Source organism: Rhododendron vialii, chromosome 6a (assembly GCF_030253575.1).
Source record: "Rhododendron vialii isolate Sample 1 chromosome 6a, ASM3025357v1".
Lineage (NCBI taxonomy): Eukaryota > Viridiplantae > Streptophyta > Magnoliopsida > Ericales > Ericaceae > Rhododendron > Rhododendron vialii.
Window position 1 is genome coordinate 9897356 of NC_080562.1, and position 12537 is coordinate 9909892.

A 12537-nucleotide genomic window follows, 5' to 3' on the forward strand; every position below is an offset into this window, starting at 1 on the left:
ATGATTGATGTATTCGTTTATATTAGATAAGAAATGTCATGTATTAAGTTAAATGTCATCATTTGTGTCCCCAGGGTGTCCCATACGTGTCAACTTGTGTCCCCATCCGTGTCCCCCTCCAAAAATTAAATTAAATTATTAAACACGCCACGTGGTGTCGGACACATGTCCCACGCGTGTCCCCGTGTCATGACACGGCGACACCTCGACTTCTAGAGGTGTTGGTGCTTCATAAGATTTCAGACAAGTTCTCTCTTTTGAATTTTATGTGGATTCGATCTAATATTGTTAATTGACTTCTTTATCTTGCATCCGTAGGGGTATTTGAAGCAATTGTTCTTTCTTGGTCTACAAGGGTTGGCATAGCGATGTCCGGTCCATTAAGGTCATGCTATATACCACTCACTCGCATATACACATGAGCATGTTGAATTTGTAATTGAATTCACACACCAATTTCATGGAAACAGGGCTAAAATGATGATGTTTGAGTTTTCTCCTCCCAAAGAATTGAGGTTTAATTTTTTGAACCTTGGATGATAGTTAGGTGCAATTCACTCAGAAATGCATTACTAAACTAGCACACTTTAGTGAGCCGCAAACTCTCAAAAGTGACTTCACATTTTAGCCCTTTTAATAGCAACAATGCAAGTGAAGTTGGCTCAATATCTCAACTAACAACTATTGTGATTTTAAATTATTTTAAGGAAGAAGTGTTCTGAATTGTGATCATAGAAGAAGAGAACAATGTTGCGAAAATCGTACTGGTGAACGAACCGGAAAAGGGATCGGGCGGATAGGTCACTAGTTCAACCGCGGTCGAACCGAAATTGAGCCGTGATGCTATAAATATGTTAAAAATATATTTAAAACATATCGATAATTAAAATGAACATGTATAAATACAGATATGTAGAAATCTTAGAAAAATAAATCTCGGGATACTTTTGTTTCAATCCCACATCGATTGGATTCAGAACTCTTTTGACCTCCATCATCTATAAAAGGTTCCTTTTGTACTGTAGACTTATGCTTGGGCACTATGGAAAAAAAAGTGTGCCTAGTACATCACTCGCCCAACTTTTGCGTGAATGCAATGGCCCTTGATTGGCTAAGTACCTCGTTCAGAATTCTCATTCTGGGTCGGCTAGCCAGGTGCTGTTTTTCCCGATTTAGAGGTTTAACCGCTAGTTTGGAATGGTTCTTACCATAGAAGCCAGTTTTCAAAAGAAGATGGTTTTTGGGTGTAAGAATCGTTCAACCGGTTGAATCGGACGGTCCAGTCTGATTTTTAAAACATTGCAAGAGAAATAACAAGTGCGTCTATATTAACAACAATACAGCCACATTCTCGCTCAAACTTGTTGTCAGATATGAGAAAAAGTGTATTGGGTGTTAACTAACCCTAATACAGAGATTCATTATTTATACTACGAGATAGCTTGATACAAGACTTGTTTAACCAATGTGGGACAAGACTCATAACTAAAATATTCCAACACTCCCCCTCAAGCTGGATTCAGATATCACAAAGTCCCAGCTTGTTACATAACAACTCTAATCAGGGTTTGAACAATAACTTAGTAAACATGTCAGCTAACTGAGCACACTTGTAGACACAAAGGGAGTAGCTATTACACCACTAGCTAACTTCTCACGCACCAGATGACAATCAACTTCAATATGCTTAGTCCTCTCATGAAATACCGGATTGGATGCAATGTGAATTGCTGCCTGATTATCACAGTACAAATTCATTGGCAATTGCATACTAAATCCTATCTTCTCAAGAAAAGATCGCACCCATACAATCTCACATGTCGTGTGGGCCATGGCTCTATACTCTGCCTCCGCACTAGACCGTGCAACCACTGTTTGTTTCTTACTTTTCCAGTTGACAAGGTTTCCGCCGAGAAAAACACAATATCCTATAGTGGATCTCCTGCCCAATCAGAGTCAGTAATAGCCTCAATACGTAAGTGATTATTAGCTCGATAAAATAAACCACGTCCTGGATGAGCTTTGAGATACTTTACAATTCTAAGAACAGCCTCCCAATGTGGAAGGCGAGGAGCAGACATAAACTGGCTCACAATACTAACTGCAAACGAGATATCTGGACGTGTAATAGTAAGATAGTTCAATTTACCAACTAAGCGACGATATTGGTCAGTGCTAGAAAGCAGCTCCCCCTGATCAACACATAGTTTGACATTAGGATTCATAGGAGTATCGACAGGCTTCGACCCCAATAAGCCAGAATCATTTAGAATATCTAGCACATTTTCTCTGCGATAAACTAATGCCATTTTTAGATCGTGCAACTTCAATACCCAAAAATATATCGCAACCTTCCCAGATCTTTCGTATAAAACTTACTCAGCAGAAATTTCTTCGACTCATCAATATCTTCTTGATCATCGCCCGTAATTGTAATATCATCCACATAAACAATCAATAATACTTTCCCTCGGTTAGATGTGAGAGAAAACAGAATGATCAGACTGACAGTGACTCATCCCAAATTTTAAAACTACATCACTAAACTTGCCAAACAAGGCCCGAGGAGACTGCTTAAGACCATTTAGTGTTTTGCTAAGACGACTGCTTAAGACCATTTACGCTCCCCTTGAGCAACAAACCCAGGTGGTTGCTCCATATAAACTTCCTCTTGGAGATTCCCATGAAGAAAGACATTTTTAACATCCAACTGGAATAAAGGCGAACCAAGATTGGTTGCAAGAGAGATAAGAATGCAGACAGAACCAAGCTTGGCAACTGGAGAAAAAGTTCAGCATAATCAACACCATAAGTCTGAGTATATCCCTTGACAACAAGACGAGCTTTGTAACGCTCAACAAACCCATCGGGATGATATTTGACCGTAAATACCCCCCGACAACCAACAGTAGACTTTCTTGATGGAAGAAGAACCAACTCCCAAGTGTCATTGTCATGAAGAGCAGACATCTCAACCTCCATAGCTATCCGCCACTCAGAAATAGATAAGGCTTCCTGAACAGTGTTAGAAACAAAAATGGACGAAACAGAAGTAGTAAAAGCACGAAGGGACGGAGACAGGTGATCATAAGAAATAAATCGATCAATAGGATGAGAAGTGCAAGACCGAATACCTTTGCGGAGAGCTATAGGAAGGCTAGGTGATGATAGAGGTGGAGGTGGTGGAGGCGGTGGTGGCGGTGATTGTGGAACTAGATCTTGAGATGGAGGAGGCGCGACGGAAGGCACTGATGGGGCTGTTAATACTTTCTGCCGACGAACATACACTGTGCAAGGGTGGCACAGATGGTATACAAATAGGAAACACAGACTCAGTCTCAAGAGTGTCAACTGGAGTACGGTGACCCGAGTAAAAGGGTAATGACTCATTAAACGTGACATCAGCACAAACAAAATGACGACGTAGAGATGGTGAGTAACACTTATACCCTTTTTGAGTGTGCGAGTATCCCAGAAAAATACACCGAATTGACCGTGGATCAAGTTTATCTCGGTCAGAATCAAGAGTACGAACATAACAAGTGCACCCGAACACTCGTAGGGGTAATGAGTGGAGAGCACCAGGAAATAAAACTGTATGGGGTATCTGGCCGCCTAGGACTCTAGATGGCATACGATTGATCAAATAACATGCTGTAAAAACAGCATAACTCCAGTAAGACTTAGGAATTTGCATTTGGAATAACAGAGCATGCATAACCTCTAATAAATGCCTAATTTTGCGTTTAGCAACTCTATTTTGTTGTGGAGTCTGAGCACAAGAAGATTGGTGAATTATACCATGATCATCAAAAAACTTAGAAGGAGAATTATGAAAATATTCACCCGCATTGTCAGAACGAAATATACGAATGCATGTATCAAACTGAGTTTTGATCTCTGTATAAAATGACTTAAAAATAGAAGACAACTCTGACCTCTCTTTCATGAGATAAAGATATGTGACACGAGAGTAATCATCGACAAAGATAACATAATATTGGAAGCCAAAAACATTAGGGACACGCATTGGACCTCAAATATCAGAATGAACTAATTGAAAAGAACGGGACACACGACTCTCAACCCTAGGATAAAAAGACACTCTATGATGTTTACTAAACTCACAGACTTCACAAGGCAAAACATTAACACGGCTACATGAAGGTACTAGCCGTTTAAGGTTCTGAAGAGATGGATGACCAAGACGACAATGATGTTGATTGGGTGACACCGAAGACTGTAGGGCAACAGAGCTAGGGTGAACAGCGTCGGTTAAGTAATACAGGCCACCACGTTCAGTACAGCTACCAATTTTTCGCCCCGTCTTGAGATCCTAAAACACACAACCATCGAAAAGGAATATGACAGAGCAATTTAAAGATTTGGTAAGTTTACTAACAGACATAAGATTTAATGAAAAACGAGGAACATGCAATACGGAATTCAAAGTCAGAGAGGAAGTAACAGAAACAGAACCCAAACCAATAATATTAGTGGTAGACCCATCGTCTAAGGTAACATGAGATGGTTTATCAATAGATTGGTGGTCAGAAAAAATAGAAGAAGTACCCGTCATATGATCAGATGCACTAGAATCAATAACTCAAGGAATAGAAAAACGGGAAGATGCAATACAAGCACTCGAAGAACCTATCTGAGATAGCGTAGCAATGGAGGAATTTGTCTGACGTGACACAAGGCGTTGGTAATCCTCTACAGAAATAGTCACCATAGCAGTAGAATGAGTAACCTGCCGAACATCTTTGAAAGGAGTAACCCGATGAGCCTAAGAAAAACCATGTAGGTCATAGCAGTACCCCACAATGAGTACACAGTCTGCAAACACGGCCTCGACTATGCCCACCTCCCCCTGACATGCGGCCCTTAGGACGAAAACCACAACCACCATGACTAGAATCACGACCACGGCCACGACTAAATGAAGAACTTAAAGCACCAGAAACGGCGGAAGTAGAATCAGATTTCATTGCAAAAATCTCATACAAAGAGAGGCAACTAGTCAACTATCGATAGATCAACTAACCAAATATGTCACCAACTACCGACCAATAAATAATCAACCCACCAATCTAGCAACCGACGAAGAACCACCGGACAACTAATAAGCAAGAAAATAGATCACCAAACAATGAACATCATTAACTCAGAAGACAAGACGATGGCCCAAATAAATAGGATCCGATAGCATCAAAGTCGAGAGAAACAACAATTGAACAACGAATCAGTAACCAACCTCCAATACGAACGAAATAATCATCAACTCAAGAAAGACCGCAACAATAACTATTATGCTGCCAGTGCAAAAAACTCAAGGCTAATACCAACAGCAACACCAAACAACACCAAACAAACACTGAACCAAATACTAAACCAACACAACCAAATGGTACTGCAGACCATCCATGAACACCAATCCGCATCGAGAACAACTTGGCACAACCAAGGACGAACGAGGAACATATTGTATCTCAGAAAATCACCTTAAATCATATCACCAAGAGACAAGTAGATTGAATAGGGGTTTCAGATCGACGCCAACAGATGCCGCAATGAACAGTACTGCGATGAACGGTGTCGTTTTAGGGTTTTGATGAGTGTGGGTAGGTTGTTTTAAGATTCCAAAGGGTTTGGGTAGGTCGTTTTAGGGTTTTTTTTTTGTTTTTGTTTTTGTTTTTTTTGGTGTCAAGATGATGGCGGAGGTAGCGGTGGTGCTGGGTGGCATAGGGCAGCAGTGGCTATGGTGGTAGGTTAGGGTTTGGCTCTAATACCATGTTGTCAAATATGAGAAAAAGTGTATAGGGATATAGAGATTTATTATTTATATTACGAGATAACTTGATACAAGACTTGTTTAACCAATGTGGGACAAGACTCATAACTACTCAAATATTCCAACAAAACTCAGTTGCGAGTGCAGAGAACATCGAGGGCTTGCTAAGGAAATGAAAGAGAGCAACGGTGTGAGTCTACAAGAAGAAGTCAACTTAGCCAACGGTAATGAAGATGAAACATACAACATATCAGTATTTGCACAATTTAAGATGATGGCGAATGATATGCAATCAATCTTAATTTTCTTTCCGTGCTCATAAGAAGCAAAATTGTGGGCAACAACCCAAATAGCATTGTCGTCGTTACAACAAAGAGGCATGGAATAAGGAAGGTGACACACAACCAGGGATTGCCTCAGTGGTAAGGGCGAATGACTGACTTTGAGAGTACTCTCCTTGGTCAGGGATTCGATTTCCCACCAGGTGAGTACCCTAATAGTAAGTAGGGGGCCGTGACTAGTGTGGCCGCGTTAGTTCCCCCTGAGGTTTGGGTTACACAGTCGGGTCCAATTGTGGCTTGACTGTAGTGTTGTTCCTCGGTTATCAAAAAAAAAAAAAAAGAAGGAAGGTGACACTTATTGCATTAAATCCATTGGAGCCAAACTATTCTAGAAGTAACATTAAGTAAGTTCGCATGATGGCAAGAGACATGCACCGCATCGAATTTCAGTTGTATGTTTGATTACATAAACTTTGATGAACAAGTTCAGCTTAAGATTGTGCACCACTTAGAGTGGAGATTCAAAATTGCAACATCCTAAGCTTTTTATTCTCATTTCCCGCAATTGCGCAAATAATACCTTTTTGTCCATGCTTGAGAAGTGTAAATATCTTTCTTGCATCATATTAGAATTGTTGGCGTACGTAGGAAATGATACAAGGTATTTTTAATAATGAAACCACATATGAGTCTCCCTTGTCCTTATTTTGAACCGTAGTCCGAATCTTGTTTATTAATCAAACTTAGGAAATTGAATGTGTTTCAATGATTCAAGGATGTTGAAGGGGGGAAGGGTGAATGTGCTAGAAGTGACAGGAGGTCAAAACAGTGGAGGAGAAAAAATGTATGAAATCTGCTTAGAAGGTACTGGTACCAGGTGATCAGAAGCAGATTGCAAGAGTTTGCTATCAGTACCACCCATAACCCATGTACCGATGCCATCTTCAAAATTTTGAAAAATTTTGTGCTTGACACACACTCTCTCTCCTCCCACTATATAAACCCAAAAGCCCAATTTTCATCTCCCTCTCCAAAACCCTCAAATTTGGCTTCTTTGTCTCTCATTACAAATCTCACCTCCGTTCTCCATTTCTCTGTGAAAAGATTCAAAGCAATATTACGAAGAGCAAAAGCAGATTCGAAAGAGTATTATTATGTTAAGAGGATTGGTGAGACATTTGAGTAAGCATATTTTGGATTAGGATGACGACTAGGTGTGGTAGAGTCGGTAGTAGCAGTTCTAGTAGGGCATAACTAGTAGTTTTTCTTTATTTCTTCTTTGTAACTTTGTTTGGTGATTGACCGATGCATGTGGCCATGCCTTGGGTAGTTTAGGGTTGGTAGTGGCCAAGGGTATAGATTGACCATGCTGCTAATATGACCACTACACATTTTGCAGTCTCTTTTGTAAGCTTGTTAACTCCATTTGATGCATGGTCAATAGCTATTTTTGCTTAAGTTGTGATATTTTTGGTCTTTTCATACTTGTCAATAATTAGTTTTTCATGTCGTTTCAAAGCGCTCTTTTGATAGCAAGCGTAACTTTTTGTCTCTTGTTATCACAATACTCGCTAGCGCTTGTCAAGGAAAGTGTTTTGTTGCCTCCTTGTGTGAATTTCAATTTGGAGCACATCCACGATGAGAATTTTGGAATTGAAACTCGTTGAGATGCATTTGAGCTTGACTGTTTTGATTTGGCATAGTTTGTTCAACCTAGTTTGTATAACATGTATGTGCTTGGAGATTGTATTTGATTGAATTCGAAGGGATAGATGTGACTGTTGCCTAGTTTTTTGATGCTGAGCATATTTTACATATCTTGAATTGTGGGAAGATTGCATAGCTCATAGTTTTGTTATCTTAGTTTGTTAGGAACTAGAAAAGTTAAGAGGTGTGATAAACCCTAAATAGTGTAAATAATTGGGGCTTATCTTTATCATTTTGTTACACACATGCACACAACTTGTTTGATTTGGTTGATATTTCGCGAAAGTTATATTTTTTGGCATATATAGGTTAATCGTAGGAGTAAGACGCGTTTGAACACCATAAATAGCTCGCGAGTGTGTGTGTGTGTGTGTGTACCCAAGGCCACATGGCATTCCGCTACCAAGTCCCAAGAGTCATCAAAAGAAGTATCGGAGAGTGCTCGGGATGTCGAAGGGCCACGGGAAGAAGAAGCAAAAAAAGGCCTGTGAAAGCCAGGTGGTAGCGGTACCAGCCTTACTATAAGGCTAGTACCTGTTGAGGTAGTTGTTTTCATTAAAGTTGTAAGTACTCTCCTTATTAATAGATCCCGCTTTTATTTCCATTACTCTGAATGTTTGTATTTCCTCATCTCCTTTATTGATGTTTTCACCCTCCATGGATGAGTAGTCACCAAGGCTAGGTCATGGTGATTTCTACCTCATGACTTGGGTAATTTAATGGTTTCTCTCATATTTTGTGCTAATATTGGTTTGAGAACAGATAGAACACTCTAATCTTCGATCTAAAGTGAGGGTTGTTTATATCTTTGATTGTGTGTCGACAAATCTCTTTGGCACACACAATGCTTGAAACCATGACACTCTTAGACCCCGTTCGTTTTGGGGTTTTGGATTTTGAATTCTAATCATTAATTCTATTTCTCTTCAATCTTTACTTTCATTTTTCTTTCTATTTCTCTCTAATCATTACCTCTATTTCCTCCAATCATTACTCTATTTCTCTTTACACTCGTTACCTACAAATTTAAATCTAAAATTCCAAAATGAACAGGGTCTTAGTGTTTGATAAAATGTCTAAATGAGTTTCTTTTCGTTTGATTTTCATGGCTAAATCTTTGAGTGAGAGCAAATGACTTTGACTCTCACTTGAGTTATCGATGGGTGGATTAAACTTCCTAGACCTTGCCTCCTTTAAATTTAATATCCAACTTCATTTTCCAGTTAAAGTAGGGTAGAGAGAGAATTCCACCCAAATCAATTCAAAGGTTGACCATCCTAAACGCCAAAGCTCTACGTAAAACAAGCCTCTCGCCTAGCTACATTGACCTTCCTGTGATTCGACCTCGGACTTTTGAATTATCGTGCTACAATCAACCTAGCTCTACGTTTAAGGCAGCCTATTCAATGACACGCGAGGTCACAAGCAAGAGCTTTTTTTCCTTGTTTTCCATGTTTGGGGATTCTCTGTCTAATATATTCGTTTCTAGATTTAATTAGTTATATTTTGGTTTGCATCATTTGGTATCAGAGCTTTACATTTCATCAAAAAGTACCTCGTTGGAACCTTGGAGTCGCTGGAAATCTCGCTGGAGCAACCCTAACCTAACCCTAAACTTTAGAACTACCCAATTTCACATTGCTTAGATACAAATTGCATCTTAAAACTCTAAATCGCACCCCTACATCTCCAAATTGCAACCAATCAAACCTCAAAATTCCTAAATCTAGACCAACAAACTTAGACTACTGTAAATGAAACCCATATCATCGAAAATAGATGCACTGGATGGATTATTTGATTAGGGAAAATCAAAGTAAACGTTTATAGGACAACTTGAATAAAAATGAACAGTGACAATAGGTTATGGGCGGCCTACCAAGACCCTTAGGAGAAGGGCAGCCTGAGGAAACCCAGCATTGTTTAGAGCAACCTAGCGGATCATAAGGAGACCGATAGTCGATAGGACTTTAAGTAGAGAGATTGACAGAACCCTAAGTATGACACAACATGATTAAATTTGGTAGGCAAGACCTCTTGCTATGGTCGTCGGTGAATCCAAGCTAAATGGATAACTTAGGTGTATTCACCTAGAACTCCGGTGCAGGACAATCAAAAGGAGAGTATTATCATGGAACGGTCATAGTTAGAGTTAAAGGGAGAAATGGAGTCTCAAAGAGGGATCAAAAATCACATAAGATAACAACTACTCCATCCGTCCCAATTTAATAGTTCTTTTGGGAGTTCGTGCTACTTTTTAATTGATTATATCTTGTAATTTATAATGTTTTATGTGATTTTTAAAACATTGTATTATATAACTAATTGAGATATATCAAACAAAATTCATATTAGATATATAGCTAATTACCAATTTAAAGATATAACTAGTTTTTTATCCAATTAGAATAGAACGAGGGACCATTAAATTGGGATGGAGAGAGTAGTAAAGAAAACTTATGACATTATATTCTTTTATTGTTATGAATGTTGCATATGTTACTATGTGTTGTATGGGTTAGTAAGACAGGAGATTATGTACTAACTATAATCATGGTGCTACTTTTGGCCTTGGCATTTGATATCAGGTATTTATGAATGAGCAGATGAGTAGTATCCGCAAAAAGGAGTAGTGGCTAAATAGGAGGACTCAGAGACTGTAATTGTACTATGCTCATGCCCATATATCACTCTGATCATCTTCCCTTTGAAAATTTGTTGTAGTCGTATTTTGCACTGAAGTACTTTCAATTGGGCCTGTAATTGTACTATGCTCTGTTATTTGGATTATTATGTTTAAAATACTGAAATTGTGCTAAGTAACTTAATCATTTTTAAAAATTGTCTAATTAATGCTATCGAAAATCAGGGCGTTACAAAACTAATGGACAAGTAGCTTTTTAAACTAGATTTAAAAACTTGTCAAATTTGAAAGTGTGCTAAATGTGTGTAAGATGATGTCATGATATTAGAGTGGTGAACCCAAATTTTTATTCTAACATGTTGATGAAAGGCATTAATCGAAAAAGATCTATTGAATGTTTGCAAGGTTCATTACTTTTTTCCTTATGTAGGAGATAAGCAAAACATTCATGTTAAATGAACACATGATAGCATTGTATAAATGGAGGTAGAGCAATGATCTCCAACGAAGAAATGGATCTACTAATTTATGTTATATCCCTTCGACTTTAAGCAACATTCCAATTTAGTCCTTCACATTTCAATTTGGACAAACATATCCTTCTAGTTTTGAATTGGTTTCAATGTCAACCATTGGTTAGATGGCATTAAGTTTTTCGACAGACAATTTTTAGGGGCAAAATTGCCCTTTCCCCAACATCTCATCTCTCCCTCCCCTTGCAATGTCGTCCCAAAACCAGTCAGAAAGCCATCAAAATTTGACATTAGGCTCTATGATTGCGGCATCCCTGCTTGCCTCACCACCTCTTGGACGCCCACAAATCAAGGTAGAAGGTTTCTCCACTGCACAAAATTTGGGGTATATATGAGTTTCTCCACCTGTGTTCATGATTTCTTTGATACAATGGAACTTTTGAATGGATTGGACATAGTTACTTTCTCTTGGTTTTACAGGAAATTGGGTCTGGGTCTTGTGGGTTTTTTTCCATCGGTTTGACCCTTCCATGTGCGAGAGATCAAGGCCGTTGATACCCGTATTGCTGAGGAAGATGTCATTATTGGAGAAGAATGTGGCAAGCTGCAGGGCAAGGGAGAAGCTATACGTGGTGGGTTTAGGGATGTCTTGGATGATTGTGCTAGTGCTCCTCTTCTATCTGGTGAAGGAAAAACTGAAGTGGGCTTGAAGGTGGAAGGTGGAAGTGGTGGAAGAAGGTGGAGGCATGTTAAAATGGGATGTAGGTTTAGTATGGAAATAGCTTTAGAAAGGTAGAGGCAAGTTTAGGAATCTGTTATAGGACTCATTTTGTTGCAACTAATTGGCACCCTTTTGATGCAATATGGTGCGGCCCCTGTGTAATATCCAGATACGGTGCTATTACTATGTTTATGGAACCTGTTTTTCGAAATGGTTATTGGATATGGTGGACATGGCCAATACATACACACCTATGACCACCTATGGAAGGGAAAGAGCGATTCTGCCTCTAAAAATTTGTCGTCAAAAAACCTAATGCCATCTAACCAATGGTTGACATTGAAACCAATTTGAAAATGGAAGTATATGTTTATCCAAATTGAAACATGAAGGACCAAATTGAAATTTCACTTAAAGTCAAAGGGATATGAAAGAAATTTTCCCTTATGAACCGTGGAGGATAGAAAACTAGAAAAGAAAATGAAACAGAAGAAATTTATTTTCTTTATTTATTTGATTCCGGAAATTGAACATTAATTAAAAGGCATTTCTTAGAAGTTCAATACCACAAAAATGAATCTGGATGACTAATTTATTACTCCCTCCATTCTTATTTGAGAGTCTCTTTTCGGAAATTCAACTATTTTAGAGAAAGTTTAATCATTACCTTGACAGATTTTTAAATTTCCTATTTTACCCATAAGTAGTTTTTATTTCTCTTGTGTTGATATTTAAATTGTCTGAGAAATTCCCCTCACAAATCACAAGGAAAAGTAAAGTTTTGGAGCCATTTCTTATTGATAGCCCCCTCTAGTAAAGTAAATTGAATTTGACTGGGAATCTTTTCATAAAATGGGTGCCAACCAATTGGAGACAAAAATAGGCGGGCATTTACGAAATTTAAAATAAGAAAGGAT

General features: G+C 38.7%; 2 protein-coding genes across 8 annotated transcripts in view; one reads left to right on the forward strand and one right to left on the reverse strand.

The window, feature by feature from the left end:
- LOC131328817 (uncharacterized) overlaps positions 1-11825 on the forward strand; it is a 37702-nt gene extending 25877 nt beyond the window's left edge. For 2 of the 4 annotated variants that reach the window (XR_009200543.1, XR_009200539.1), the window contains exons 4-5: positions 10371-10447; positions 11380-11825. The gene's annotated coding sequence lies outside the window, so the exon portion shown is untranslated. The other 2 variants (XR_009200542.1, XR_009200540.1) reach the window with 2 other exon arrangements.
- LOC131328816 (MADS-box transcription factor 27-like) overlaps positions 1-12537 on the reverse strand; it is a 39532-nt gene that overhangs the window by 18100 nt on the left and 8895 nt on the right. The window lies entirely within an intron of this gene.